Genomic DNA, 27,965 nt, shown 5'->3' on the forward strand with positions numbered 1-27,965 from the left:
TGACCTCTCAACACGCACCACTGGACCACGAACTTCACTGTGTCCAACAGATCGAGAGTTTAGTTCACATCTTGACAGCATGAGGAGGGCGTGGCTCCTTCAAACGTAAGATAAACACTAATCAGGGAAAAGCAAAAGCTTCCAAGTTTTTTTTTTTTTTTTTTTTGACAGGCAGAGTGGACAGTGAGAGAGAGAGAGACAGAAAGGTCTTCCTTTGCTGTTGGTTCACCCTCCAATGGCCGCCGTGGCCGGCGCACCGCACTGATCCGATGGCAGGAGCCAGGAGCCAGGTGCTTTTCCTGGTCTCCCATGGGGTGCAGGGCCCAAGCACCTGGGCCATCCTCCACTGCACTCCCTGGCCACAGCAGAGGGCTGGCCTGGAAGAGGGGCAACCGGGACAGAATCCGGCGCCCTGACCGGGACTAGAACCTGGTGTGCCAGCGCCGCTAGGCAGAGGATTAGCCTAGTGAGCCACGGCGCCGGCCAGCTTCCAAGTTCTAAGCCCAAGTTTGAATAGGCTGAGCCTCTTTCATTGGTTAACCTATTTAAGAATAAGTGCCAGAGATGTTGGTACTCATCGACTCATCCATCTGTTCCCCTACTTTGCAGTTTTGTTGGGCTTGTATGGCTAATTCTGGCTAACGGACCATAAGCATACATGTAATGTGTCACTTCTGAACCACAACAGTTGAGAGCACTGTATCTTTCCTGCTTCCTTTCTCATTGCAGAGTCTCTAGCTATGAGATGGGAGCAGTCTTGATTTCCGAGTCACCCTGGATCAGTTCTGCTCTAAGTGTGTCACGGACAGTGGCAGCAGCATCACCTGAAAGCTCACTGGGAAAGCAGATCCTTGAGTCACACCCAGACCTGCAGCCCCAGCCCTCGGGTGGGGCCCCGGAATCTTCACTTCAATAAGCCTCAAGGGGGGTTCTCACTCCATCGACGTGGGAGCCAAGCACCTAACCTGCTCCGGATTCTGTGCAGGTGGGAATCTTCTTTACTGATAACCCACGAGGAGCTGGTTTGTTGTACAGGTATAATCCTAACTCATTCTGACTTTGATAAACAGAATATGCTGAACTTTTCTCCTAGCATTGGCTCCACCTTAGTGTCTTGGGCAGAGCCATCATTTTTACTTATATCCACTACAATCTTCTGTTTAAAACCCCAATCTCAGATTTAATTTAAATATTCTCTCCTCTCCGCCACTGCTGAATATGTTCAAGAGAGCTGGAGTGTGCTGAGTCTTTAGTTTGGTTCTGAAATCTCACTTTCCTTTTAAATTAACTGATTAGCTTAACTTATTTGAAAGAGAGGAGGAGAGAAAGGGGAGGAAGGGAGGGGGAGGAAGGGGAGGGAAAGAAAAAATGGAGAAAGAGGGAGGGAGGGAAGGAAGAGGGAGGGGGGCAAGGGGCGTAGAGAGGGGGGAGGGGGAGAGAGAGAGTAGAGAGAGAGAGATCTCCCATCCACTGGTTCCATTTCAGAATGCCTGGCTCTGAGTCCTGGCTCCACTCCTGATTCCAGCTTCCTGCTAATGAGCACCTGGGAAGGCAGTAGACAACGACTCAGTACATCCGTTCCCTGCCACCTGGATCGAGTTCCCAGCTCCTGTCTCCAGGCTGGCCCAGCCCTGGCTATTGCATCTGGGGAGTAAACTAGCAAATAGAAGTTCTCTGTTTCTCTGCCTTTCAAAAAAGCATTTTTTAAAAAATCAATAATCATTGTGGCACAACCAGCACACACTGGCTCTTCCCCAAACCAAGTGGGACACAGGGCCCCTCCGACCTCCATGGGGTGTCCCTGGGAAGGAGGCCCAACCTCGGCAACTTCCAGTTTCCCAGTGGAAAACTTACCCCACTCCACCTTGCCTGTCTCCTGTGTTCTTTTCCCCTGCCCAGCTTGGCTCGGGAAAGACACTTTGACGGCACCCACAGTCGTCCGACTGCTCGCAGGCCCTGCAGCTTCCATGTGGTCCCCCGGTAAGACCCCTTCATGGGACTCCAAGAGGAATTAAAAGCAATGAACTCGCCTCCAGCAGGGTGGGCACCAGCAGACCGGCCACACTCCTCTTCCTGCGTCTAGAAGGCCCTGGAAGCACGGTCTGGCCCCAGCTGCTGGTGCTTCATGGCCATTTAGCCTCCGACTTGGGAAGCGGCCATCGTTTGTAGGCCAGGAAAGTATATCCCAACCCAGATCCTTTTTCAACCAATAAAGTAACTTAGGAAAATACAGATGAAAACAAAGCCTATTACTACCTTCAAATGGAGTAGAGTGCTGAATAAGAAAAATCTCTTCAGCTACTGGCTCTTAGGGGAGTCCACACTGCACCCCCACTTTAGGGAAGAAAATATGTAGTGTGACACAGGCCACAGGCAAGCCACTCATTGTCTTCACACATAAAGGCAGAATTGATAGAAAAGAGTCAGACATACTTGGCAGGCACTTGTTGGGGGTCAGGTCTTTCTCTTTTGTCCTAAGCAATATTTGAAAAACCATCCCCTCTTGTAGTTTGTGTCATTTTGAAACCATCAACGTTTCTTGTTAAAAATGTTAGGGGTCTGACGCTGTGGCATAGGGGGTAAAGCTGCCGCCTGCAGTGCCGGCATCCCGTATGGGTGCCAATTCGAGTCCCAGCTGCTCTACCTCTGATCCAGCTCTCTGCTATGACCTGGGAAAGCAGTAGAAGATGGCCTAAGTCCTTGGGCCCTGCACTTGCATGGGAGACCCGGAAGAAGCTCCTGGCTCCTGGCTTGGGATCAGCACAGCTCTGGCCGTTGTGGCCAATTGGGAAGTGAACCAGTGGATGGAAAACCTCTCTCTCTCTGCCTCTGCCTCTGCTCTCTCTTCTCTTTCTCTCTCTGCCTCTCCTTCTAACTCTGGCTTTCAAATAAATCTTTTTTTTTTTTTTAAAGAAGTTACTCAGTTCAAACGAATTGATGAGTACTCTTCCCCAGCCACAAAGGTTGGATAAGGAGGAAGTTGGCCAACTTGCTCAGTAAAGGGTCAAACATAAGTGCAGTAGTTTTGTGGGTCTGTCTGCCATACTACTCTACACTGCTATTGTGATGAGAAAAAACCCTTGGGCTAAACGATTAGCTTGCCTCTCTTTCAGTAAAAGTTTTTTTTATAGATACTGAAATTGGAATTTCATGCAGTTTCCATGTGTCTCAAGTTTCTCTTCTTTCGTTTTCAATTATTCCAAAATGCACACACTTAGTAGTTTGCAGGCAATAGGTGTGTGTGGCCCACAGGACACGGTTTGCTGACTTCTAAGAGTTTGGTTCCTAACCTAAGCTAAGCCAATAATAGCAACCTCAGTTATTAAGGACACATCCTCTTCTCAGGTCCCCTTTGTGTTGGGAGGGCAATCTGCCCGAGCAGGAAGCTTTCAAAGTGTCTGCGGTGCCACCCTAGGGCCACTGGGCCAAGCTTTGCCTGACGCTAATGCTACTACTGAAGCTTCAGTAATGTGAACTAACAAGCTCCTTTTATTATTTAAGCCGGACTGAGTCCGTTTTTCCGATCCTATGACTTAAACTATCCCTAATACAAACTGCAGCGTCGTATTAGACCCCAAATGTAGAATCTGCAAGGGTAGCAGCTACGGTCAGTGAGGGCACTTCCAAAGAGAGACACACTGGTCACCCCGCACGTTTCATATTCTGAACTCATCCTCGTACCCAGGTTTCACGACAGGAGAAGTCTGGATGTTGGCAATTGCCTCCAGGGCAGTCAGTAAGGCCCATTAGCAGAGATGAACTTAATGCAGAAGTGACGAATCTGCTAGCAGAGAAGGAAAAACAGAGCTGACCTAAGAGAGGCGCTGTCTGCTCAGGGCCCACAAGCCCAGCTCAGACTCCAGGGACGCGAGGCTTGCGGGGGAGGACGGCGGAGTTCTCCACTGCAAGCGAACCTGAGTGTCTGCAGGAATAGGGAGGAGAGAGCACGGGAGGACCAGAACGCATCCGAAGCAACCCGACCACTGCCTTCCCAGAGCCCTCCTTTTAGCTGTCTCGTCAGTGAAACGAATGGTATACTTGGTGTTCTCCAAACAGAACCAATAGGCTCGCTCGCTCTCTCTCTCTCTCTCTCTCTCTCTCTCTCTCTCTCTCTCTCTCACACACACACACACACACACAGACAGATTTAGCATGGGCATTGGCTTACCCAACAGTACAGGCCAAGCTGTCTCACAATCTGCCATCTGCCAGCAAGAGCCCCAGGAAAGCCAGTGGTTTGATTCAGTTTGAAGTCAGAGTCCAGAGGCCTGAGAACCAGAGGGCCTGATGGCATTAGCCTCGGTCCAGGTGCAAACGCAGAGGAGGGAGAGCAGGCGGAGGAGGGTGGGGTGGGGGTGAAAGCCCAAGTCCCGGTATGAGAGCTGGGACCACCGATGTCGCAGGGCAGGAAGGAAAGGCCTCCGCTCAAACGGAGAGCGCACCCCCTTCCTCTGTCCCTCTAATCTAATCCGGCTCCCTGTGGCTGAGATGATGCCCACCTGTGTCAGGGAGTTAACAGCCAGTTAACTCCACCCTCTGATCCAAATACTAGTCTCTTCCAGAAACATGGCACAGACAGACCCAGAAACAATGTTTTACCAGTTCTCTGGACATGCCTTAGCCCGGTCAAGTGACACCGAAAAATCAACCTTGGCTGTGAACAAGCCTCCCGGTGCTCTCCACTGCTGTTCTGGTATCGTTTCACCAGCAGAGGGCCACGTGGAGCTGAAGTCAATCACAGGGGAGGAGGGGCTGCCCCAAGGGATTACTATTACAGCGCTCCCAGCACTGTGCTGCAGAGTTCCAGAACTCGGTTCTAGACATAACGTTGTCTCTGACAGATTTTGTGCTTCCCATTAACCATCCAGTGAAATTTACCCAAAGCAAGTAGGTGGGGTAGCCTTTGAAAATCTGAAGGGCTTTGCTTTGCCTCTGACCCCCCAGCCTGGCACGCTCACAGCTGTTGTCAGTGATTGAGACCTGCACTAGCATCACCTGGAGAGTTTTACAACTATTGATGCCAAGCCCCACCTAAGGCCAATTAAATTTGTGACTCTGGAGGTAAGACCCTGGCACTGGAATGTTTGAAAACTCCCCCCACGTGATTCTAATGTGAATTTAACACTGAAAGGCTCGGCTCACCCCTGGTTGGTGCTGTGTCTCCAGCAGAAAATAAATACCTCCATAAGAGACAATGGCTCTAAGGAAGGCTTCCAGACACAACATGGGATACCCACTGAAATCAAGTTTCAGATAAGCAATGGATCATTGTTTGTATAAGTATGTCCCAGAGATTGCATGGGATATACTTACCCTAAAATCTTATTCGGTCTGTATTTTTATTTGTTAATTGTGGCCACCCTCAGCTCCCAAGCCTCACTTTGGAGATGGCCACGGAGAACATTTTCCCCGAAAGCAGAGAATCTGAGACAGAAAATCTGAGCCAGGCTCTCGGCCACCTGCCAGTTTGAGAGTCCTTGCTAGGAGTCAGGTGGTATCTGCTGGGTGGTCACTAACATGGGTCCTGGGCATGGTGTACCTGAAACGGGAGCTTAACTGGGCATCTTGATTGTACCTGGCGTCCCTCCTGGGCGGGTATGTGTCTTACAGAGGGGCTTATCTCTTGTCGGAGGTGGCCCTTCTCTACCTATCTGGGTTTGGGGTCTCCACATCTCTCTACAGGGCATTCAGGGAATTTCATTTTCTCAACTTCTCCTTGGGAAGTGCCACGTGGAATTCACGAGAGCCGAGGCCACACCACGGGGAATCATGTGAACTCAGATTCTACCTCTTGTCCCAAATCCCAGTCGAACCTCCATTTTCTCACCCATCAAATGGGCCTTACTTCCCACTCTGCTAAAAAGGGAGAACAGAATGGCTGAAGCCCCCTTAGGACTCCCCACGAATGAGTCTCTGCCACCCCTCTGGAGTTCTCTCTTTAGAGGACCTCAGGCAAAATCCTTGTCATTGTGCTCCCAGCCATGGCCAGAGAGTGGGGACCCAAGAACACAAGGACTCACGGTAGGCCTCGCAGGTCTGGGAGCAGAGGGCCCCCTGGGAAGAACAGGATGGCGAGGGCAGCCACGAGGACCTCCACGAAGGTGGGCAGCCGAGTGTGAGCTCTAGCCGTGGCCCAGAAGAGCTGGGCTCCAGGGCATGCAGCTGCCGCCTCCTTCTGGGGTCTGCGCCATTTCTTCTTCTTATAGGCAACCTCGGGCCTTAGAAGGTGGGGAGCCGAGGGGGAAGTTCTCACCATGGTGTTGGTATCCTGCTGTGCCCCGCACACACCCAGCAGGGCGCTGGGTCACCCCAAGGCCCAGGCCATTTGCAAGGGTGGCTCAGCACATGTTTGATGGGGAACCGGCTTCCACAGTAAAAGAAGGGGAGACACTGGTGTGACTGAGGCTGGAGCCGTCTCGAGAGCAGATTGGCAGATCAGGCATTTTCCCCGGAGCTGAATGTCCAGGTACCACATCCAGCTGTCCGGATAGCACCTGTGCGCCATAGGTGGCAGTACTGGAGTCTTGAGAAACACTGATTGGACCCCTACAAATGCCAGTTGCGGGCTTAACTGCCCAATGGCGGGCCAGTATGAATGAAGAGCCTTAAAGCAGTGTCACTCCTTGGCCAGCTACTACTCCGTCAGGGATCTGTCCTATGAAGACAGATGATGAAAAGTGTCTGCACAGAGGTGTTCGTCACAATTTATTTGTAGCAATTAAAAGATGACCTATGATTGAATAAATCGTGCCATATTCACCCCTTGTAACAATGGTAAACCTTAACAACGGGGGAACAGGGTGTGCCTTCATCTTAGTGTTCAGACGCTGATTCAGACACCCGTGTCCCAGTGGAGTGACTGGGTCGATTCCCAGCTCTGGCTGCTGACTCCTGCCTGCTAAGGCAGACCCCGGGAGGCAGCAGTGATGGCTCAAGTGCTTGGACTCCTGCCACCCACATGTGAGGCCTGATTGAGTTACAGGCTCCTGGTGTGGGCCCTCTGACCTCTCCAGGCATTTGGTGCGTGAACCAGTGAATGGGAGCTTACTCTTTCCCTCTCTGCCTCTTAAACAAGTAAACAAACAAAAAACAGGCAAACTCACTTAAGAACTGAGAAAGTAAAGACTTTTTTTAAGATTTATTTTATTTATTTGAAAGAGTTACAGAGAGGTAGAGACAGAAAGAGAGGTCTTCCACCCACTGGTTCACTCCCCAGATGGCCGCAAAGGCTGGAGCTGGGCCGATCTGAAGCTAGGAACCAGGAGGTTCTTCCAGGTCTCCCACGTGGGTGCAGGGGTCCAAGGACTTGGACCTTCTTCTACTGCTTTCCCAGGCCACAGCAAAGAGCTGGATCGAAAGAGGAGCAGCTGGGACTAGAACCGAATAGAACCAGCGCCCATATGGGATGCTGGCGCCTCAGGCCAGGGCTTTAACCCGCTGCACCACGGTGCCGGCCCCAAGAAAAAGGAGTCCTCCTTCCTCAAAGATCCTGGAACATTCTCTGTCTCCTTACTGTAAAGACAGGCATTTCCAGGGTTTGTCTGGCAACTCAATGACATCATCAAGAACAGAGACTTGGGGTGTGCATTTGGTGCAGGGGCTAAGACACAGTTGGGCTTCTTTCTTTCCAGTGCAGTTTTTTTCCTAGGCTTATGATAGTTCCCTTTGCTTGCTTGCTTTATTCCTTCTTTTCACTGTGTGTCTAGGAGTGGACATTATTGTTGTCATGATATCCACTGAATTTTGTATTCTTTTTCTTTACAGATAACATCCTTTTTCCCGAATCATTCCAATATTTGTAAGAACCTTCTAATTTACTCAGCTGTCAGCCTAGTGCCTACTATTATGCACCATTATAGCACATTTGGACTGGTTCTAATTTTTCATCGTTATATACTGTACCAAACATCTTTGTGCATAAAAATTTCTCCATAACTTTGGTTATTTCTAAAGATTATTTTCATACCTGTAGGCTTTATGGGTCAAAACTAAGGACATCTAAGTTCCTGATCTAGAGAGACGGCCCACATCTAACACAGATTCATGTCTATTATTCAGTGTCAAACCCAGAAATGCTGTATCACAGGGATCTGTGATTATCTGATGAGTCAAACTGATTAAAAAGTCGACCCCATCATTCTTTTCAGCCCATGCTTCTATAGCCCATGCTTCCTCTATTCCATTCTGTCCACTGGGGTCTCAATCAAACAGGCTAGTTAAGATTGTGGGGGTGTTTGGCACTGCGGAGAAGGTGCTGGTTAAAATGCCCCATGTCAAAGGACCTGGTTTTGCTCCTGACTCCAGCTTCCTGCTAGTACAAACCCTGGGAAGCACTAAAGATGGTCCAAGAAATTGCATTCCTGCCTCTCACATGAACTGAATTTCTGGCTCCTGGTTTCCCTCCAGCCAGGGGTCATTGTGGGCATTGGTGGAGTAAACCAGCAGATGGGAACTCTCTCTCTCTCTCTCTCTCTCTCTGCCTCTCAAACAAACAAATAAATGAAATCATTAAAGTTCAGTGGCAACATCAAATTGTTACATCTGTCCAGTCAAAACACCCATGGAGAAAATTATAAATATACACTCAACAAGAGGAAATGGGAATGACGTAATCCATGGCTAGATCTATTCTTGGCAGAAATTACCAGCTAAGCCTGGCCACTTGGTGACACCAACTCTCGACATTTCCCTCACTGGGTAACCATTTCCTAGAAGCACTCTAATGCATGTGACGTCACGGTCGTTCTCACCCAGGGTATAATTTAAGTGTGGCTTGTGCTGCCCACAATGCTATGTCATTACCTTAAAGGCCACCCTATGTGGTCGGAAGAACAGTAGCACAGCGTCAGAGACCTGCTCCTGGAGAGGGGTGAGGATTGTTCATGTGGAGGTCTCTCAATCTGCTTACAGTTCTAACACTAATTTCTCACCTCCTCTCACTGTCGAAAACATTTCCACACAATCAGCCCCATTGAGTGAGCAACTGAGCTATTCTTGTACCTCCAAAATCCCTGTGGGGCCAAAGGCACCCCAGTGCGTGCAATTCAGGGCATGATACCATGCACTTGACCCCTTCCCTTCCTGGTCATTCCCAGTCTTGAGCTCCTCATGGTCTAAGGTTGCCTACGGGGGACACAGATGCAGCTTGGAGAGCATGAGGATGCAGGCGGCAGCGAGTACTCAGTCATGCCTTGGCTTTGCCCACACTGCTCTGCCTGCTCAACATCATACAGGTCTCCACAACTGCCCTTGTTGGCCATCTCCTCACAGAGCTCTCAGCTCCCCAGTCTTGCCTGTTCATGAGACTCTCTCAACCCTGTCCTTTCTTCACAACAGTAGCAGGCTCATTTTCCAGAAACTAGTAATACTTTTAACTGCTATGCTACCAATAATGTGGCCTTAAAGCACATAAAGCAAATTGAGAGCTATGAGAATTAGAAAAATTCATAATTGCAGTGGAAAATTGTAACGCATTTCTCTTAGTAACTGATAACATAAAAAGACTTAAATCAGTAAGGATACAGAAGATCTGAAAACCATGATATGCAAGTTGTAATAAATGAATGAACATACATAGCATATATCTAGCAAATGCAGAGTACATATTCTTTATAAAGGCACATAAGATTTTTGCCAAATTTGACCATGTCCTGAGCCATTAAGGATGGAAATAATGAGAATATGTTCTCTTATATAGTGACTAAGCTGGAGATCAACTAAAAAAAACCTAGAAAATCCCCACATTTGAAAATTAAAAAAACAATACATGAGTCAAAGAAGATATCATAATGAAAGTTAGAAAATATTTTGAACTGAATAATTTTTTTAGCTAGAGAAACTGATTCTAAAATTTAGACCAAAAATCTAAATACCAAGAATACCCAAGGAAGAACACTCTCAATGAAGAACAAAGTAGCTCTCAAGATTTCTAATAAAACTGCAGCAATATAGTATGGTATTGGCATAAGGCTAAAGAATAAACCAATGGAACAGAATAGAGATTCCAAAACCAGACAATATATATGCACAAATAAAAGGCTATTCCTTGAAATACACACACACACACACACACACACACACACACACACCACGGTGACACTTCAGATCAATGGGGAAATGATGGCTCTGATGGTTAATTTTATGTGTTGACTTCACTGGACAGATATTAATCCAGATATTACTCTAGGTGTTTCTATGAAGGCATTTTTGGGTGAGATTAACATTTTAAAAAGTAAAAAGAGTACAGGAGATTATCACCTCTAATTGTAGATGGACCCCATTCAGTCAACTGAAGGTCTGAATAAGGGTTGAGCCGTCTACCTGAAACAGGCATTTCCTCCTTCCGGACTGCCTTTGAGCTGGGACACTGGCTTTTATCCTGCCTCTGTACTCACACTGAGTCTTGGCCTGCCAGTTCTCAGGCCTTTGAACACAAACCAGGACTATACTCTTAGCTCTCCTGGGTCTCCAGCTTGCCCAATCTCCTTGCAAATCTTGGGACCTGTCAGGCTTCATAATCACAGGAGCCAGTTCCCTCACTTTTTCACACATGCACTCACTCACACACATGCACACACTAATACACTCTTACACACACACTTAATGGTTCTGTTTCTTTGGTGAATCCTGATTAATCTCATGGTCTTTCCAATAAGGGTGCTAGGTCCATTATTTAACTACATGACAAAAATAAATCTTGAACCCTTCTTCACACCAAATGTAAGAATCAACTCTATATGGATTATATTATTGTAAATATCAATGCTAAAACAAAAAAGTTTCCAGATATTAACCTAGGAAGATTTTGAAGAGAGAGAGATCTTCCATCCACTGGTTCATGCCATAATGGCCAAGGCTGGGCCAGGCCAAAGCCAGGAGCCAGGAGCTCCTTCCAGATCTCCCACACGGGTACAGGGGCCCAAGAACTTGGGCCATCTTCCACTGCTTTCCCAGGTGCATTAGCAGGGAGCTGGATCAGAAGCGGAGCAGCCAGGACTCGAGCCGGCATCCATATGGGATGCCAGCATTGCAGGCAAGAGCTTTACCCACTACGCCACAGCCCCGGCACCAGCTCCTGCACTTTCTATGTTCCCATGGCCCACAGCTGCCTGTAAAGAGGAAGGGAGAATTTTCAGATCCTAGAAGGAGGCCAGCAGAATGAGCTCTCCGGACCCATCTCGGGTGAGCCCATGCTCCTCTGCCTTCCGCATCATGAAGGTTCTTGGGGTTGCCCTCTGTGGCCTCCTCTGCACCATGGTCATGGTCCTCTGCTTCTGTCCTCCATTTTATTTTAATAATTGCTCCTTGGCCAGAAGCCAGGCTACATCTTCCTGAGATGAATTTGGAAAAACTGCCGTGTAAAATTACAGAACATCACCTGGGGCTTCAAAATGACACCGTTGTTCTCCTCAAGGGGGCTCAAAAGGAGGCCACTGATCTGGGCTGCAGGATGCAAGCTGAAAGAGGTTCTATCCTACTTTTAGATGAGATCAATGAAATCTAATTTACTGGATTATTAGCACCAGGAAGAGTCCGGGTCTGCTTAGTTTCATTGGTGCCGGTTGTGGAGTGGCCTCAGTGGTCTCCCAGAGCTTGACCCCAGGTGACTTAGAAGAGCTGTCCCTACTTTTCTCAGCTATCTTATGGTTTAAGAGAGTAGGGAAGTGGTCCCCAAGGAGGGTGAGAGGAAGAGAGTAGATCATCTGGAGTGTTTGGTTCACTTAGAGTTCCTCTTTGGAGAGACAAAACCAAAGACGAGAATAGGGAAATTAATGAGGGAAAAAAAAGCCACAATCAGCCAAATTGTTCCTAGTTTTCATTTCCCTCAAACCTCAACTCTAAGTTATGCTCTTTCCATTCTTTTGCAGCTCTCAGTCTTGCCTGTCCTGAGCAATCCCTGTTGTCCTCGTTCCTTCAGATAAGGTGCACACTCCCACGCACCTGCTGCTTCTCCCACATCTCCCGAAAGATCCTCCGTGATTTGTGGTTGCCTATGGTAATTCCAGCAACAGGTGCTTCATGGAGGCTGTGTTGTTAAGAAGCAGTCTTCCTGCCCATCCCTGGGGAGACACAGATAAGGGTGGCAGCTGCCATTTCTTAAGAACTATTCACCCTGGAGGGTGTGTCTGCTCCCAGCTGTTGGTCTATCTTGTTAGAATGATTACAACATGAAAAGCCCCATCACCATGATCATCACTATACACAAAATTACACAAAGGCCAGCAGCAATTATAGTGCCTAATGCATGAGAGAAAAGGGGAAGACACACTTTCCTGATGAAGTTTTAACTCCTGAAGAGTGCTACTTAAGTCACAAGCCCAGAACAACTCCACCCCATGTCTCACAATGTTGGAGGGAAAATATGATTGACAAAGGGTACTACCCTTTTTGTATGATGTACACACAAGGAGCAAAGGAGGAACAGGCAAACACGCACTAAACCCTTAGGCATAGTAAGCAATCATTTTATATTTAAAAGAAATTGAAATGCTCCCCTACGCTGCTACCAGGAAGGAAGATGGAATGCACTTGAACTAGCTCAGGTAAAAACGGCAGGTGAGCAGACAGTTAGGGATACACACTCACACGGGTACAAGGAAAAGGTGTTTGCTGCGGGACCACTGCTTCTGGAAATGGCAAGCCAAGTCATCTGGACGACACTCAAGACAGCTAAAAAAGGACTAAAAAGGTTTCACAACACCTTCATAAAAGTAACTGAAAATTAAAAAAATTAGTAAGGAATTATTGGTTCAAGATCCATCCCCATCCTCCACCCCCTGTCCTTGCCCCAAAAGAAATTCATGGATGTGAGCCTGGCACTACAGACTCTTCTGGATGGAGAATGTTTGCGGCTCAGAAGAGGCAGCTGAGAGGGGGCACTGAGTCTCCCGCAGCCTCAGTGGGTGCAGGAAAACAGAGTCCAGGGCTGCCCATGGGAGGGACCTTAGGAAACCACCCTCTGTTGGGGTTGAGACTGTGGCAGTAAAAGTAAATGAAGAGAACTAGCCCTTGTCATGTTTAGAGAACATGGTAAGAACTATTGGCCGTGTCTGTGGCTGAATTATTGTTGGCTTTGAAACCCAGCCTTTTAAATATTTTTCATGGTTTCAGAGTAAGCGTGAAAGGCAGCTTCAAATGAAGGGGCAGGAAGGGGTCCAGGTGGTTCCTCACCTTCCGTTCAGCAGTTGCGCATCACATTAACATTGCCCTTTCTCTGGTTGTCTGCCTGCTCTCCTGTCACCCAGCTTGCTTTCCTGACTCCACATAAAAGTTTTACTTAATTGTAGGTAAATCAACTCTGCCACCTCGATTGTAATTTTCTCGTTGTTTAACAAAATCACCTATTGCCACCTTTGCTTTGGGTTGCATTGCTTTGCTGCCAAAAATGCTCACTTCTGCTTCAGGGGCTGCTTTGAGTCTCTGTATTTTGGTGTTTAACACAATTTACATTGCTTATATTTTTGATCCCCCACGACCAATCACCACACCCACCAATTCGCTCTTCAAGTCGAAAGAGACAGGAGATTCCCTGCAACCAGTGGAGGGGTCTCTGCGGCCGCCTCCTTGGCCACCCCTATGACTTCCCTGCCCCCTTTGCCCTGGTTCCTCTGTGGGCCTCCTCTCCCAAGCTCGGGACAAGCTGCTCGCCAGGCAGCACTGCTCCTGGCAGAGGTGTGGGCTCCTGCTTCTTGCCCGACATCCTGAATCGCTGCCGGCGCTTCCAAGTCTGCACCCCTGGGCAGTGGCCTCCAAGAACTCCACTCACATATCTAATATTAATGGTAGTAAACGTATTTTCTTCTTCTTTGACAGTCTTTAAAATTCTGTTTAATATTATTTAAAATTATGCACTGTGTTTGCTAAGAAATATTTTAAATAAATACAAATTTAAATTGAATATAGAAGAATTTTATGATGAAATGACATAGATCACGATCCATCAAAACAGGGACTACCGAATTATTTTTGGGTGTGAACCTTAGGAAAACAATGAAGATAAACCTAAAAATGCTATTGTGGGATCACAGGGGATTTTTGCCTCCCTCTTTTTGTTTAAAGATTTTCTAAATCTTTTTCCCTCCAGTGTTGCTTTTCTAATAATGAACCTTGGTGAAAGCATTTGTCCTGTGCTAACAAGGAAGTGACAGAGGCCTGCACTTGCTCAGACTCGCAAGAAGACGTTTTACATCTTGTTCCTGGCCAACTCTCTGGCTAAAGGTCCGTCCAGTGCTGAGTGCCTAGCATGCATTCAAAAGTGCAGTCAGTTTCTGCATCCACAGAGCCAACCAACCCCAGCTGCAGGATACTCAGGAAAGCCAATGCGTCTGGACGTAACAGGCACAGACATTTTCTTGTCCTGTTCTCTAAACAATAAAGTATAATAACCACTTACACAGCATGTACACTGCATTAGGTATTATAAGTGAGAGATGGTTTAAAGTATATAGAAGTTTGGCCAGCGCTGTTGCTCACTAGGCTAATCCTCCACCTTGCGGCGCCGGCGCCGGCACACCGGGTTCTAGTCCCGGTCAGGGCACCGGATTCTGTCCCGGTTGCCCCTCTTCCAGGCCAGCTCTCTGCTGTGGCCAGGGAGTGCAGTGGAGGATGGCCCAAGTACTTGGGCCCTGCACCCCATGGGAGACCAGGATAAGTACCTGGCTCCTGCCATCGGATCAGCGCGGTGCACCAGCTGTGGCGGCCATTGGAGGGTGAACCAACGGCAAAAAGAAAGACCTTTCTCTCTGTCTCTCTCTCTCTCTCACTGTCCACTCTGCCTGTCAAAAAAAAAAAAAGTATATAGAAGTTTGTGCATGGGTTACACACAAACACCATACCATTTGGTATAAGAGACTTGAACATCCTAAGATCTTGCCCTCCCCAAGAAGTCATGGAACAAGTCCCCCATAGATACATATTTACAGAATAAATGAATGTAAAACTTTGTTTCAAAAAAAAAAAAGAATAAATGAATGCATAAGTGAGTGGCTTCATGAATGAATAAAGACCTTAACTGAACAAGTGGAAGAGATAAAACAGAATACTTGGTCTCCAATACTTATTTGTTCCTTTGTCCGTTAAAGGCTAAGAAGTGCATAAGCAGAAACTGAAGCCCATGAGGGATGGGCTTCCATGAAGTTCTTTCTAGCAGCTAGGACAATTCACGGTAGAGACTGGTGATCTATGTGGCTTCCTGGGAGGCAAAGAGGTTGGGAAATAGTGAAGACAAGCAAACAACAGCCAGCTTTCCAGAAAGGAGAAGGAAGGCAATGGATTCTAAGAACTTGAACTTGGTCAGCCACCTCTGTCATAGGCAAGATTCTATGTCTTTGCAGTCACAGCAAGTCTATGGGTGAAGTTAGGGTCATTCTCTGGTAGCAAAGGACTTCTGGCAGATGATGGGGTGGAAAGACCTCGAGTCAGAGGGTCTGATCTTCAGTATTTAACAGGAATCGTCGGGCTCGGCCAGCAAAACAGCAAAATAAGGAAATGAATACCCAGTCTACTATAGGTTGCACCACTTTGTTTTTGTTTTATTTTTTTTAATTTTTTTTATTTGACAGGTAGAGTTAAAGACAGTGAGAGAGAGAGAGACAGAGAAAAAGGTCTTCCTTCCATTGGTTCACTCCCCAAATGGCCGCTACGGCCAGCGCTGTGCAGATCCAAAGCCAGGAGCCAGGTGCTTCCTCCTGGTCTCCCATGCAGGATCCCAAACACCTGGGCCATCCTCCACTGCCCTCCCGGGCCATAGCAGAGAGCTGGACTGGAAGAGCAGCAGCCGGGACTAGAACCTGGCACCCATATGGGATGCCGGCGCTGCAGGCAGAGAATTAACCAAGTGAGATGGCACCGGCCCCATAGGTTGCACCATTTTGTTGTATGTGCCAATGTGCAGAAACAACTTTACAAAAAAAGAAAGAAAGAAAAAGTCTTTGAACCTTAATCCTTCCCAAGTCTCCTACTGCTACTCCTTTAATAGGGGAGACAGCACCAGACCAGCAAGCCTGATGCTTTGGAAGGAGGGTGCATGTTACTCACTAAAGCACAGAGGAGGTGTCTCTCCAGGAGCACTCTCCGTGGTGCAGCCAGTGGGGCCTGCCCCAGTAGTGTCCCACAATGGGATGAGGGGATCTCAGGGCACTGCTGGAAGTTTTTCCTTCATAGACCCAGCTTTGTGCTTGCACAATAGGCTGCCACACATGTGCCCTCCCACCCAACAATTAGTAAGGAAGGGGAAAATGAGGAAGTGGGCCAAGACTTGCGGGAACCTCTAGGGCTACACCATTGAACCGACAAATAGGGGTTTATGGAGACTTTTAGACAACTCCTTGTTTCATAGAAGCTAATAATCTGATTTGGGAAATGTGGTGCAAACTAAACTTTCCATTGTTGTTTTATCACTTCTAGGGATAGATAACTGCTTTCTTTATCTGATATTTTTTTCATAGGTTGGCAGAAATTTTGGTTCCAAGATCTCTTGACAAAGAGAGAGAACACACAGGGTCAGGCTGGATGTCAGGTGGCCTGTTTAGTTCAGATGGCAAGCAGAACCCCTGTATTTTATTTAGCTTTCCTTCTGTCCAAATCCAAGAAAACAGCCATGAACAAGAATTAGCGGCAAGGAGTGCATGGCAGCAGGGAATACCTGACCTCTGGAGTGTGCGTGGAATTTCTGGATGCTGGAAAGTGGAGTGCTATGAGCAACAGTTTGAACATAGCAGACAAGGCCAAAAGCAAGGACGTGTGTGGGAGGAAGCACAGGGCACCAGGCTCTGGGCCTGCTTGGAGGGGGTAGGTGGGAAAAGCAGGAGTGAGAGGTAAGCAGGAGATGGGAAGGTTGGCTCGAAAGTAACTCACATACGCCGGGGCCCCTGACCCACCCATCCCCACCACAGTGACTCGCGGCTGTCATAGAACATAATGGCAGTAAAATCAACAGGCAAGGAAGCCTCTACAGATATGGACATGAGTGTGTCACACACACACTGCCCCCGCCCACATTCCTGGGCACTGTATCACGAGTCCTGAAAGGTCACAGTAAATATCTGAATACCCAGGCAGCCCCTAAGAAGGCCTGGATCCACGATTCCACAAGCCAGGCAGCAGGTCACAAATGGGCTGCCTCGCCACATCCCTGGAGACAATCTTCTGACAAATGCAGGTTCGTTTGGGCCTTGCACTGATGCTGGCCTTATAGAAGTAGTTCAGGGGCTGGCATACAGTGCAGCAGGTAGAGTCAAGTCTCAGCAGCTCTACTTCCAATCCAGTTCTCTGTTATGGCCTGGGAAAGCAGGAGAAGATGGCCCAAGTCCTTGGGCCCCTGTACCCGCATTGGAGACCCGGAAGAAGCTCCTGCCTTCTGGCTATGGATTGGCCCAGCTCCAGTTGTTGCGGCCATTTGGGGAGTGAACCAGCAGATGTAAGAACTCTCTTTTTCTCTTTCTCTCTCCCTGCCTCTAACTCTGCCTTTCAATAAATCTTAAAAAAAAAAAAAAAAAAAGTAGTTCAGTGTGAATTACATGGATTAATGGACTTGGTGTATTTTCCTTGACCTTTTTAATATGATTTTTTTTCTCAGTGCTAACTAGGAAAGGAGGTTGGTTTTTCCCATGTTTCTATTGGAATTTTAGGAATTTATAGAGAAATGTTGAATCAAGGTGAACAAAAGGGGACTTCTGAAATCATACTGAGCACAAATGGAGCTGGATGGCCCTGAGTCTGCTTTCCCGAGCAATGCTCCCAAGGGTCCCGGAGGAGACACCTACCAAGGTGGTCGTGCAGGGTGGCTCGGGGTTGTGAGGATTTGGAAACAGTTCCACAGGACAGAAACGGGTATGCACCAGATGGAAACGTGGCAGCTGGCCACATGGTAGGTCTCTGAATTGTAGTGTTGAGAGTTCAAGGGGGCACATAGACTGGGATCTGTCACACATCATCACCTAGGTACATCAGAACGCCACACAGCAAGCGTCGCTTAGTGTTTCCAGACTAGACACGTAGGTGAACGACCTGGAGAAGGCAGGTTAGAGGGACACACGCTGAGCACAGCAGACTGAGAGGCCCCAGGGGAAGGAGAGTGCGGGTAGACACAGTGGATGAAGGAGAAAGCAATGGAACTCGAGGGCGACCAGACCACGTGGGTGGTGAGGGGCCGTGAACGGAGGAGCGGGATTCACGTCTGGTCCCTGATATTTCAGGAGGCAGAGAAGAAAAAGGAGGAGGAAGGGAAGAAACCCAGTGTCTACTACTCTTGTAATTGTTCCAGGCGGCTGCAGTGGTGGCCGGAGAGCGCCTGTTTCCCTCCTGCTACTGCCGCTCGGGAGCAAGCTCCTGGGACACGGTCTTCACATTCCTCCCAGACCACGGAGCCCAGGGCTTCGAGGAGCAGGCAGACCCAGAGCCCAGGAAGGGGCAGGTGGCTCAGCCAGTCATCTTTGACATGGTCACTTGCAGCTGGTTAATAAATAGGTACAAGCAAAGGGTACCCTGAGGCTGTGTCCAGGAGAAGAGTGAGCTAGAGGAGGTCTGGGGAAAGGCGTGGAAAAGAGGGCTTGCCAGTAGGTTGCTCTGTACCCACTGGAAACCACACAGAGAGGGCCCTTAGCTCAGAAGCCACCTAGGGAATGGTGCTGAGAGAGCCAGGGCCTCAAGTGAACACATTGAGGCACCACAGAAGGCACTTTACTTAGTCATCTCAACCATTCACCAAAAGAGAGATCATTATCCCATTTATAAGTGTAGGTAACCTTCAGAGAGGTTAAGTGTCTTGCCAATACCACCCAGTTAGTGTAGAACTTCAAGTGATAGGCTCGGGGCCAGGCCCCTGGCTTCCCATTTAACCATGCCATCTACTTTCTTCTTTTCTTTTTGCCTGAGAAACAAAAATCTCAGTCTCCTTCCCTATAAGATAGGACAGGGTTCCCACAATGTCTGCCAAACACCTAAGCCACATAAAGAACACACATGTTTCTCCTTCAAGCCTGGGAAGTGACTGAGACAAGCAAGAAGAAAACGTCCAAAGTGGAGTCTGGGTGGATCACCCTTTATGGTGCGTACTCATCAGGTGCTTCAGGCACAGGTCACTCGGCGCCCACAGCTCTGGGCCTAGACTCCCGCTTCCCCTGCCCACTGAGGTCTCAAACACTGCATCCCTCCGCTTGCTTGGGCTCAGACCCGACAGCTGCCCTTGATCCCTCACCTGCTTAACTCAGGACTTTCTATTGCAAGTGCCAGCAGCAAGGATCCCAACTGGACCACCTTCTGTTTCTGCATGGCTCATCAGCTACAATTGACTGAAAAAACATCAGAAGAGGAAGCTGTGTATTGTCTGCAACGGCAGCAGCGAGAGCAGCAGCTGTGTTACTGCACCTGGTGAGCTCTTAGGAAGAGCTCCCTCTGGACGCCCTCACCAGAGCCCCTGGCTCTGTCCCCTTCAAAGAAAGCCCAAGGCTCCAGAAAGTCAGACCCAGGAAGGGGAGGATAGGAGAAGCCGTCTCTGTTAGCATTGCCCTTGTGTTGTCAGCTATAGTGGGAAGATAAAACGAGGATGTGGGCTGATATCAAGGGAGAAGCATGAGCCCTGGACATGCCTGCGACAAAGGCAAAAAAAAGGGGCAGCTTGTCAATGAGCTGCTCACACCTTCCAAGGATCCAAACACAAAAGCTCTTAAGGGAAAGCTTGAAGGGGCTGGATACTCGGAAGACCATCATTATCATTCCTCAGGGCTTTCTTCTTCCTGACACCTTCTATGTGCCAGGAGTTTATGTGGCTCCTTTAAAATATTAACTCATCAAAACCCCTTAATAAGGTAGGGATGATTTGGTCCATGTTACAGGCATGAAAACCATGGGTAAGAAAGGTAGACATATTTACTCGAGGTTACATAGTCAATAATTTTTTTTTTAAGATTTATTTATTTGAAAGGCAGAGTTACAGAGAGTGAAAGACAGACACAGAGAAAGAGAAAGAGAGATCACCCATCCACTGGTTCACAACCCAAATGGCCACCATGGCCAGGGTTGGGCCAGACCAAAGCCAGGACCCAAAAGCATCATTTGGGTTTCCCACTTGGGTGTAGAGGCCCAAGTACTTGGGCCATCTTCTGCTGCTTTACCAGGAATATTGGCAGGAAGTTGGATTGAAAGTGGAGCAGCCAAGACTCAAACCAACACCCACATGGAGTACCAGTGTTGCAGGCAGTGGCTTAACCCACTGCGCCACAACATCAGCCCCAACATGGTCAATAATTTTAACAAAGGCATTCAAAGTATGGGTATGTAGCTGGACATTCTGTTTTCAAATGTAACCTTGGCCACGAACTCTGAATGATCTAGAACAAGCTACTTGTCCTCAATAACCTAGATTCCATACATACAATAAAATACCCAAGTTTGCTTTGCATATCAAATGAGATAATGTAAGCCAACTCCTTAGAACACGAAAACAATGTTTTCATGCAGGGAAGTGCATTTAGCCAGGAAAGGAAGAGGTTCATAGAGAAGAGATGAGCTGGAGGGCAGTTTTTGTGTCATTCTAGGGAAATGGTGTCTTAATACACTCCAGAATATTATTGTTCAGATGGGGTACATCTCTAATTGATCTACAAATTCATTGTAATCACTACCAAAATCCCAGCAAGCTTTTTGTAGAAACTGGCAAGGCAACCATAACATTCACATGGAAATGCAAGGAAGAAAGAATAGCAAAGAAACACTTGAAAAAGACCAAAGTTGGAGCATTTACATTTCTCAACTTACTACAAGCTACGGTAATCTAGATGTGTGGTAAGGGCAGAAGGATAAGGACATTGCTCAACAGGGCAGAATCCAGAGCCTTGAAATGTACTCTTAGATTTACAGCTTATTGATTTTTGACAGTTCAACAAGGAACAACTGGATACCCATATGCAAAAGAATGAAGTTACCCCATCCTTATACCATATAAAAAATTAATTCATTGGAGAATTGAAACAATGCGTTCAATTACTAGTAATCAGGAAAGCTGAAATAAATGTACAATTGATCAATATCAGGGCAATAATCAATAATATCCCACCAGACAAAATCCATTTGCCAAGAATTGTTTGCTGTGGCAGGTAAGATGCCACATCCCACATCAGAGTATCTAGGTTTGATAACGGGCTCTAGCTCCTGATGTCAGCTTCCTGCTAAAGCAAATCCTGCGGGGCAGCAATCAAATAATAGGGGTCCTGCCACCCATAGGGAGGACCTGGCTTTGGTCTTGGCCCAGCACTGGATTACTGGGGACATTTGGGAAGTAGACTAGCCAACAGGAGTGCTCTCTCTCCTCCTTTCAAAAAACAAAAAGTATGTGTGTGTGTATTCCAATTATAGATTATTTGCATTTCTATAAGTGTTCTGCAACCCTCAGGTTCCTAAAATAATTCAAGGACAATGAAAGGCACCAGCCACTATAGAATCAGATCATTAAAAAGGGTATCCCACCAATGCCCAGTGCTTTGCTTTTGTTTGGGGGGATCCAGTTTCAAGTCTTTGAGAGTTTCTCTCACATTTGTCTCAGAGGGCTGTTCCCTTTCTCTGTCTGCTCATTCTCACCCTGCAGATCTTAGCTTCAGTGGAAAGGCCTCCCCTAGCCCCCAGTTTAGAATGAGCTGTTCCAGGGGCCGCCTCTGTGGTGCAGCGGGTTAAAACCCTAGCCTAAAGTGCCGGCATCCCGTATGGGCGCAGGTTTGAGTCCTGGCTGCTTCTCTTCTGATCCAGCTCTCTGCTATGGCCTGGGAAAGCAGTAGAAGATGGCCCAAGTCCTTGAGCCCCTGCACTCACAGGGGAGACCTGGAGGAAGTTCCTGGCTCCTGGCTTTGGATCTGCCCTGCTCCAGCCATTGTGGCCAACTGGGGAGTGAACTAGTGGATAGAAGACTTCCTTTTCTCTCTCTGCAACTCTTTCAAATAAATAAATAAATATTAAAAGAAAAGAAATTGAATTTTATTTGGAATAGCATTGCCATGGGAATACACCTGCCATGGCAAACCATGGATGCATTCAAAGAGGCTGAGTCAGGGCAGAGTGTTTAAAGGCAAACATGAGGAGGGTTGTGCAAGAGATTTTGCAACCACCACCTTCGGTCTCAGTGATTAACAAGATGACATCAGCCTGAGGTTGAACTGACTGGTGCTGGGCAGATATCCTTGGAGAAGCATTTTTTGTACAATGTTGTGTGGAGACCTCCGTGCAATGCTGTGGTTCTGGCGGAGTCCTTCGTGATGGTTACCATCAGGTGATGTTGAAGGAGAACCCTTCCTTCATAACCTTCTCACTTTACTGTTTGCTAGGGTTCACAGAAGCAACTCCATTTTCATTCTACTTTCACACATGGCAAATTTAATATCTGAATCGAAGGGGAAGAGTGTACACTTTCCTGGAACATTCTGGATTTGATGTTTGCTTTTACTAGTAGCAGAGAATGGGAACTCTGGTTTCCTCATGTTTGGATTGGCTTTTTCTTTGTGGACAATTTTAAATCAAGTGATTTATAGTCTATTGATAGAGCTAAGATTAAGGTACAATGGAACTGTATCCTAACTGTAGTAGCTGTTGCAAAAATCTGTGCACATGGGACCAGCGTTGTAGCTTAGTGGGTAAAGCTGCTGCCTGTGATGCTGGCATCCAGTATGGGTACTGGTTCGAATCCTGCTAGTTCCATTTCCAATCCAGCTCCCTCCTAATGAGCCTGGAAAAACAGTAGAAGATGACCCTAGCACTTGAGCCCCGACACCCATGTGAGAGACCCAGATGAAGCTCCTGACTCCTGGCTTTGGCCTGGCCCAGCCCTGGCCACTGTAGCCATTTGCGGAGTGAACCAGCAGATAGAAGATCTGTCTCTGTGTACTTCTTCTCCTCTCTCTGTAACTCTTTCAAATAAATAAATAAGTCTTTTGTTAAAAGAAAAAAATCTGTGCATGTGACAAAATTTATCCCCCCAAAAATAAGTGCAGGTAGAAACCGGTGCAATCCTAACCAATACTGTACAAATGCCAGTGTCCTGGTGATCACACTGAGGCTGTGTGAGATGTTACTGGAGGAAGCTGGGGGGAGGTGGCACAGGATTGCTGTGTTATTTTTGCAATTTCTATGTGAATTTAAAATTAAAGTGAAAAGTTAAAACAGATGCATCATACTCCAAAAAAATTATTTGTCTCATCATTACTGTAAATGAGTTTTTATGGCCTCCAAAGCCAACGATTGGGGTCACAAAGCTGCTTGTTAGTAGCGGACAATTCCTCAACACTCTTTATGTGCAATCCACGAGGGCGCCCTGAGACAGGGCTAGAAGCAGAGTGATCTCAGTGGAATCACCTGTGAAAACCGTGAGGGGCAGCAAGGCGAGTCCTTGGGCTGCTCCTGCCTGGAAGCCAAGCCAAGAGGCTCCCAAGGAAGAACAAAGAAGCTTGGTGTATGGTAATATGATTTTCTTTAAAAAATTTTTATTTATTTATTTGAAATTCAGAGTTACACAGAGAGAGAGAGGGAGAGGCAGAGAGAGAGAGAGAGAATGTTTTCCATCTGCTGGTTCACTCCCCAGTTGGCTGCAACAGTTGGAGCTATGCTGATCCAAAGCCAGGACCCAGGAGTTTCTTCTGGGTCTACCATGCAGGTGCAGGGGCCCAAGGACTTGGGCCATCTTCTACTGCTTTCCCAGGCCATAGCAGAGAGCTGGCTTGGAAGTGGAGCAGCTGGGACTTGAACCAACACCCATATGGGATGCTGGCACTGCGGGCAGTGGCTTTACACGCTATGCCACAGTGCCGGCCCTGGTAATATGTCTCTTAAACTCAAGAGCCATCATTTAATTCCCTATGTGGCCCTGACAAGTTGCTTCATCTTGCTATGCCTTGGGCTGCATAAAATGAAGATGATAAGAGCACCTATCTCAAAGGTCTGCTGTGAGATTAATGTAGCTAATGTATGTAAGGTAAGCTCAAGTTCTTCAAATGGCTCCCTGGCACACAGTACATGCTTAATAAAAATGTCAGCCATTCCCATATGTGCTCAAAAATAAATAAAACAAGGCAAGCCCTGCCCAGTCTGTGTGTTGTGCATTCATAGGCACTGTTTCTTTCTGTCACAACGATCCCACCACAGAGAGATCATCAGTCTCCCCTTCACAAGTGTGGAAACCCATTCGGAGAGGCTGAGTGACACGTGCAGCCAAGTGAGTTGTTGAGGGCGGCACAGAAGTTGTGGGTTTTGCCATCGACACCCTGGTTTCAGGTCTCAGACACTTAGTACCTGGGTAACCCCAACAAGTTCTGTAGCCTAAGCAAGACTTGTCACATTTATGCTCCTAATGAAACAATGACATTGACCTCTTGGAGCTCGGCGAGAACTACCTAACGTGTTAGATAGAGAACAGCCACCAAATGTAGGGGAAGCACAACTGCACCTGCATCCCCTGGGGGTCACAGCGGGGCCAGGCAGGATGGAAAGAGCCTTGTAGTCAAGGCTTGCCACAGAGAGGCCTGAGCGGATGTGGATTTTAGAAAGATCACCCTGGCTTCAGGATGGACAATGATGTGGAGGAAAAAGAAGGGAAGCAAGGAGACCACCGCAGGAGTCCAGGCAGATGACTGGCTAAGGTGGTGGCAGTGAAAAAGGAGAGGTGGCGGCAGATCACGGCTCGTTCTTTACCAAGAGCCGACGTATCGACAGACACGCGGATGCTGGGGAATGGAGGGGCTGCTCCTTGGTCACCTGTTCCTCATGGCCTGATAGGGCAGAGACACGGGCACATTCTATGAATTCTGCCCCCAGCTGAAGTTAAACCAGGGCAGCGACTGTGCTGTCCTCATCTTGTGCCCAGGCAGCCACACTGGGTGGGGGAGGGACTTCTCCGGAACAGGGTCCTCCTCCCCCATATCCTGCCTGGTAGCCGAGGGAAAGTCCAGGTCATAACAATGAACCTGTCCTTCCCTCGCAGGCCCAGATCTGAAGGCTTAGCTTTTCTTCTATGGCTTCGTGAAAAGCAGAAGCAGCAACGCGACCACGTGTCTTCCTAGCAGAAGTTCAGTAGCGTACACATGGCTGTCAGCGGGTGATAGATGACCAATTCCCGGGCAGGGCAGGGTGGGGCTCAGTGAGTCAGGGACTCCACTCGGTTCCTCTTTGGACCTTCAGAGGCCAAAACACAGAAAGGATGTCGGCAAACACTGGGGCAGGGAAGGAATGGGAAAGGAAAGGTTGGCTGGAAGCTGACAGGTCTTCTCATGGCTGCTCTAGGCGATGCTAAGGGTCTGACTCCTTCTAAGGAAATGACCCAACGAAAGGTCTCAGGGCCTTGAAAGGGGCCTCTCTGTCCCATGCATGGCCCAGGAGCGGCCTTGGAGGCAGCCTCCGTAAGGAGCACCGTTGAGCCTTAGGAATCCAGTCACTGTTTAGGGAAGAAAAACAGACATCCGTGCTGTACACAGTTAACAGCCCTCTGAGTCTGTGTCACTCACACCCTGGACAAGGGCAGCTCGGGGAGCAAATTATACAGTGGCTTCAGTTCTGGTCTCCTGCTGTATCTTTAATTCTGAGGCCTGATTTTTCCTCTGCTCCTGGTTTAAACTTCAGTTGGGGGGTTGGATTTACACTATACCATGACTTGTATAGTTGTTCTCAAGTATTTCCAACCAGTTCCTGACATGTGCTAGGACTTCCTGCCTCAGGACCTTGGCACTAGCTCTTTTGCTTACTGGTATTTCCCTTTTCCTCATTTAACACCTCAGCTAACACTGCTTACTTTATGTTCACTTTAGATACCACTTTCTCCAAGAGGCCTTCTCTGAGCCCCCAATGTGTTCTCTTCCATGATTATTATAGTGTGTAAATATATTTTTAGTTATGTGATTACTTCATGTTTGTCTACTGGAAAAAAGGAACATAATCTTTTTGGCTCCCCATACAGTATTCTTGATGCCAAGTAGAATGACTGGCACATGGTAGGCCCTTGGTAATTTGTATTGGGTGGATGGACGGGCAGAAAGATGGATATTCTAACAGGAAGTTCCCATTGATTTCCTCCTTTTTTCATTTATTTGACAGGCAGAGAGAGACAGAGATCTTTCTTCTGCTTCGCTCCCCAAATGCCTACAATAGCCGGGGCTGGACCAAGTCAAAGCCAGGAGCCTGAGACTCACCCTGGGTCCCCAGTTTGGGAAGCAGGAGTTCAAGTTCCTGGGCCATCACCCACCTGCTGCCTTCTAGGCTGTGCATTACCAAGAAGCTGGATAAGAAGCAGAAGTGGGACTGGGTTCCAGGCACTCTGGTGTAGAACATGGGCACCACAGGTGGGGTCTTAACTGCTGGGCCAAACACCCACCCCAGACTTTCCCAGTCAGGGGAAAGTTTTGCCTCAAGACCCAGTCTGGCTGTTACAATTCTGTCTTTAGTTTTCTATATTTTTGCATTGTGGATTTCTGATAGTAATCAATTTTTTTCTAAAAATACTGCACTGAAATATTATTTATCTTGATTACTGTTTTAGTGCCCCCTTAAGTTTTACTTATTTATTTTTTGAGAGTCAGAACAGCAGCAAGATAAGAGACAGCAAGAAAGAGATCTTCCCTCCAAATGGCTACCACAGCCATGACCCAGCCACACCGAATCCAGGGACCAGGAACTCCATCCAGGACTCCCATGTGGGTCAGGGCCCAGGTACTTGGACCATCTTCTGCTGCTTTCCCAGCAACATTAGCAGGGAGCTGGACCAAAAATAGAGCAGCTGGAATCAGCACTTGGATACAGGAGGTGGGCATTGTTGCAAGCTCCAGCTTAACCCACTGCACCACAGCGCCAGCCTTAAGTTTTTCCCTTAAGTTTTGTGCCCAGGGCCAGTGCCTCATTCAATGCACCATGGTCCCAACTTGCCCATAGTAAGGATGTAGTCAAGTCCTAACTCGTATTAAAACAACTACTACTGTATCAAGAAGAACACAATATAACAGGACAATCACAGGGTTAGCCTCAGGTAAACGCAGGTGACCTCAGGCGTGATAAGCAATGAGCCCAGCCAGGACAGGAGCAGGAGGGCTGGGTACTTTCCAGGGGAGAAGCAGATTTCGGAACACCTGTCAGGTGTTCAGACGCAGGGAGGCTGGGTGCCTTCTGGACTGGGCTGAGGCTGCAGGGAGAAGAGGGGAAGTGGCCCCAGAGGGCAGAGCGGGCCAAGTGCAGGGGAGAAGCGAGACTCAGAATCACTGAGTGAGGTGCTGACTCAGGTGTGCCCGAGGAGCTGGGGGAGTCTTGCCCTAAGGCGGAAGATCCCAGAATTCCATCAGGAAGAATGGAACCTGAACACAGGCTCCACTCTCACTCCCTTGTCTTCTGCTGCTCAGCTTATCCGAAGGGGCTGAGACAGCTATGCCAATCCTGGATCCATGACTGCACACTGACCTAGCACAGGACCCCATGTGAAATCCAAGTGGGGGCCCCGTGTTCCCACGTTAGTGAGAATTTCAACACGACGAACACAACAGAGCAGGACCTGCGTGACAGCCATGCGTGACTCGGGCCCAGGACGCCCGCCCTGACGTGGAGCTGGGAGCACAGGAACTATATTCTCCCCGGGGCATTCCGGCTCAAGGTACAGAAAGGGCAGAGCCCAGGCTACCACCACGGCCCCTCCCTGGCCAGGGGAACTGTCTTACTCTCAATCAGCCCCGCCCCCTTTCTCTCAGCTCTACTCACCAGGCCGTCTGCCAGTCTCTTCCCAAGCTTTGTCCGACGCCCACCCTTCTGGACCCCAGGTCTCCGCAGAGCTGTGGTACCAGCCCTGGGGGAAAGCCAGAGGGTGCTGCGTGAGAGCTGTGCCAGACACGTCGGACACTTGAGGCTCCTGGGACCTCTGACAGTCAGGAGCTCAGGACCGAAGGAGGGGCAGTCGGGACCCTGAGCAAGGAGCAAAGAGGAGCCCAGGAGTGCGGAAGGAAGACCCTTTACTCCCAGTC

The 27,965-nt window shown here is 48.2% G+C and overlaps 1 protein-coding gene across 2 annotated transcripts in view; it reads right to left on the minus strand.

The window, feature by feature from the left end:
- The window catches only part of CCL4 (chemokine (C-C motif) ligand 4), a 76,573-nt gene that overhangs the window by 18,145 nt on the left and 30,463 nt on the right, over positions 1-27,965 (minus strand). For both annotated transcript variants that reach the window (XM_008271095.4, XM_070059922.1), the window contains exon 3: positions 27,706-27,790. The gene's annotated coding sequence lies outside the window, so the exon portion shown is untranslated. The remainder of the gene's footprint in view (positions 1-27,705; positions 27,791-27,965) is intronic.

This window comes from Oryctolagus cuniculus, chromosome 17, assembly GCF_964237555.1.
Source record: "Oryctolagus cuniculus chromosome 17, mOryCun1.1, whole genome shotgun sequence".
In the NCBI taxonomy this organism is placed as follows: domain Eukaryota; kingdom Metazoa; phylum Chordata; class Mammalia; order Lagomorpha; family Leporidae; genus Oryctolagus; species Oryctolagus cuniculus.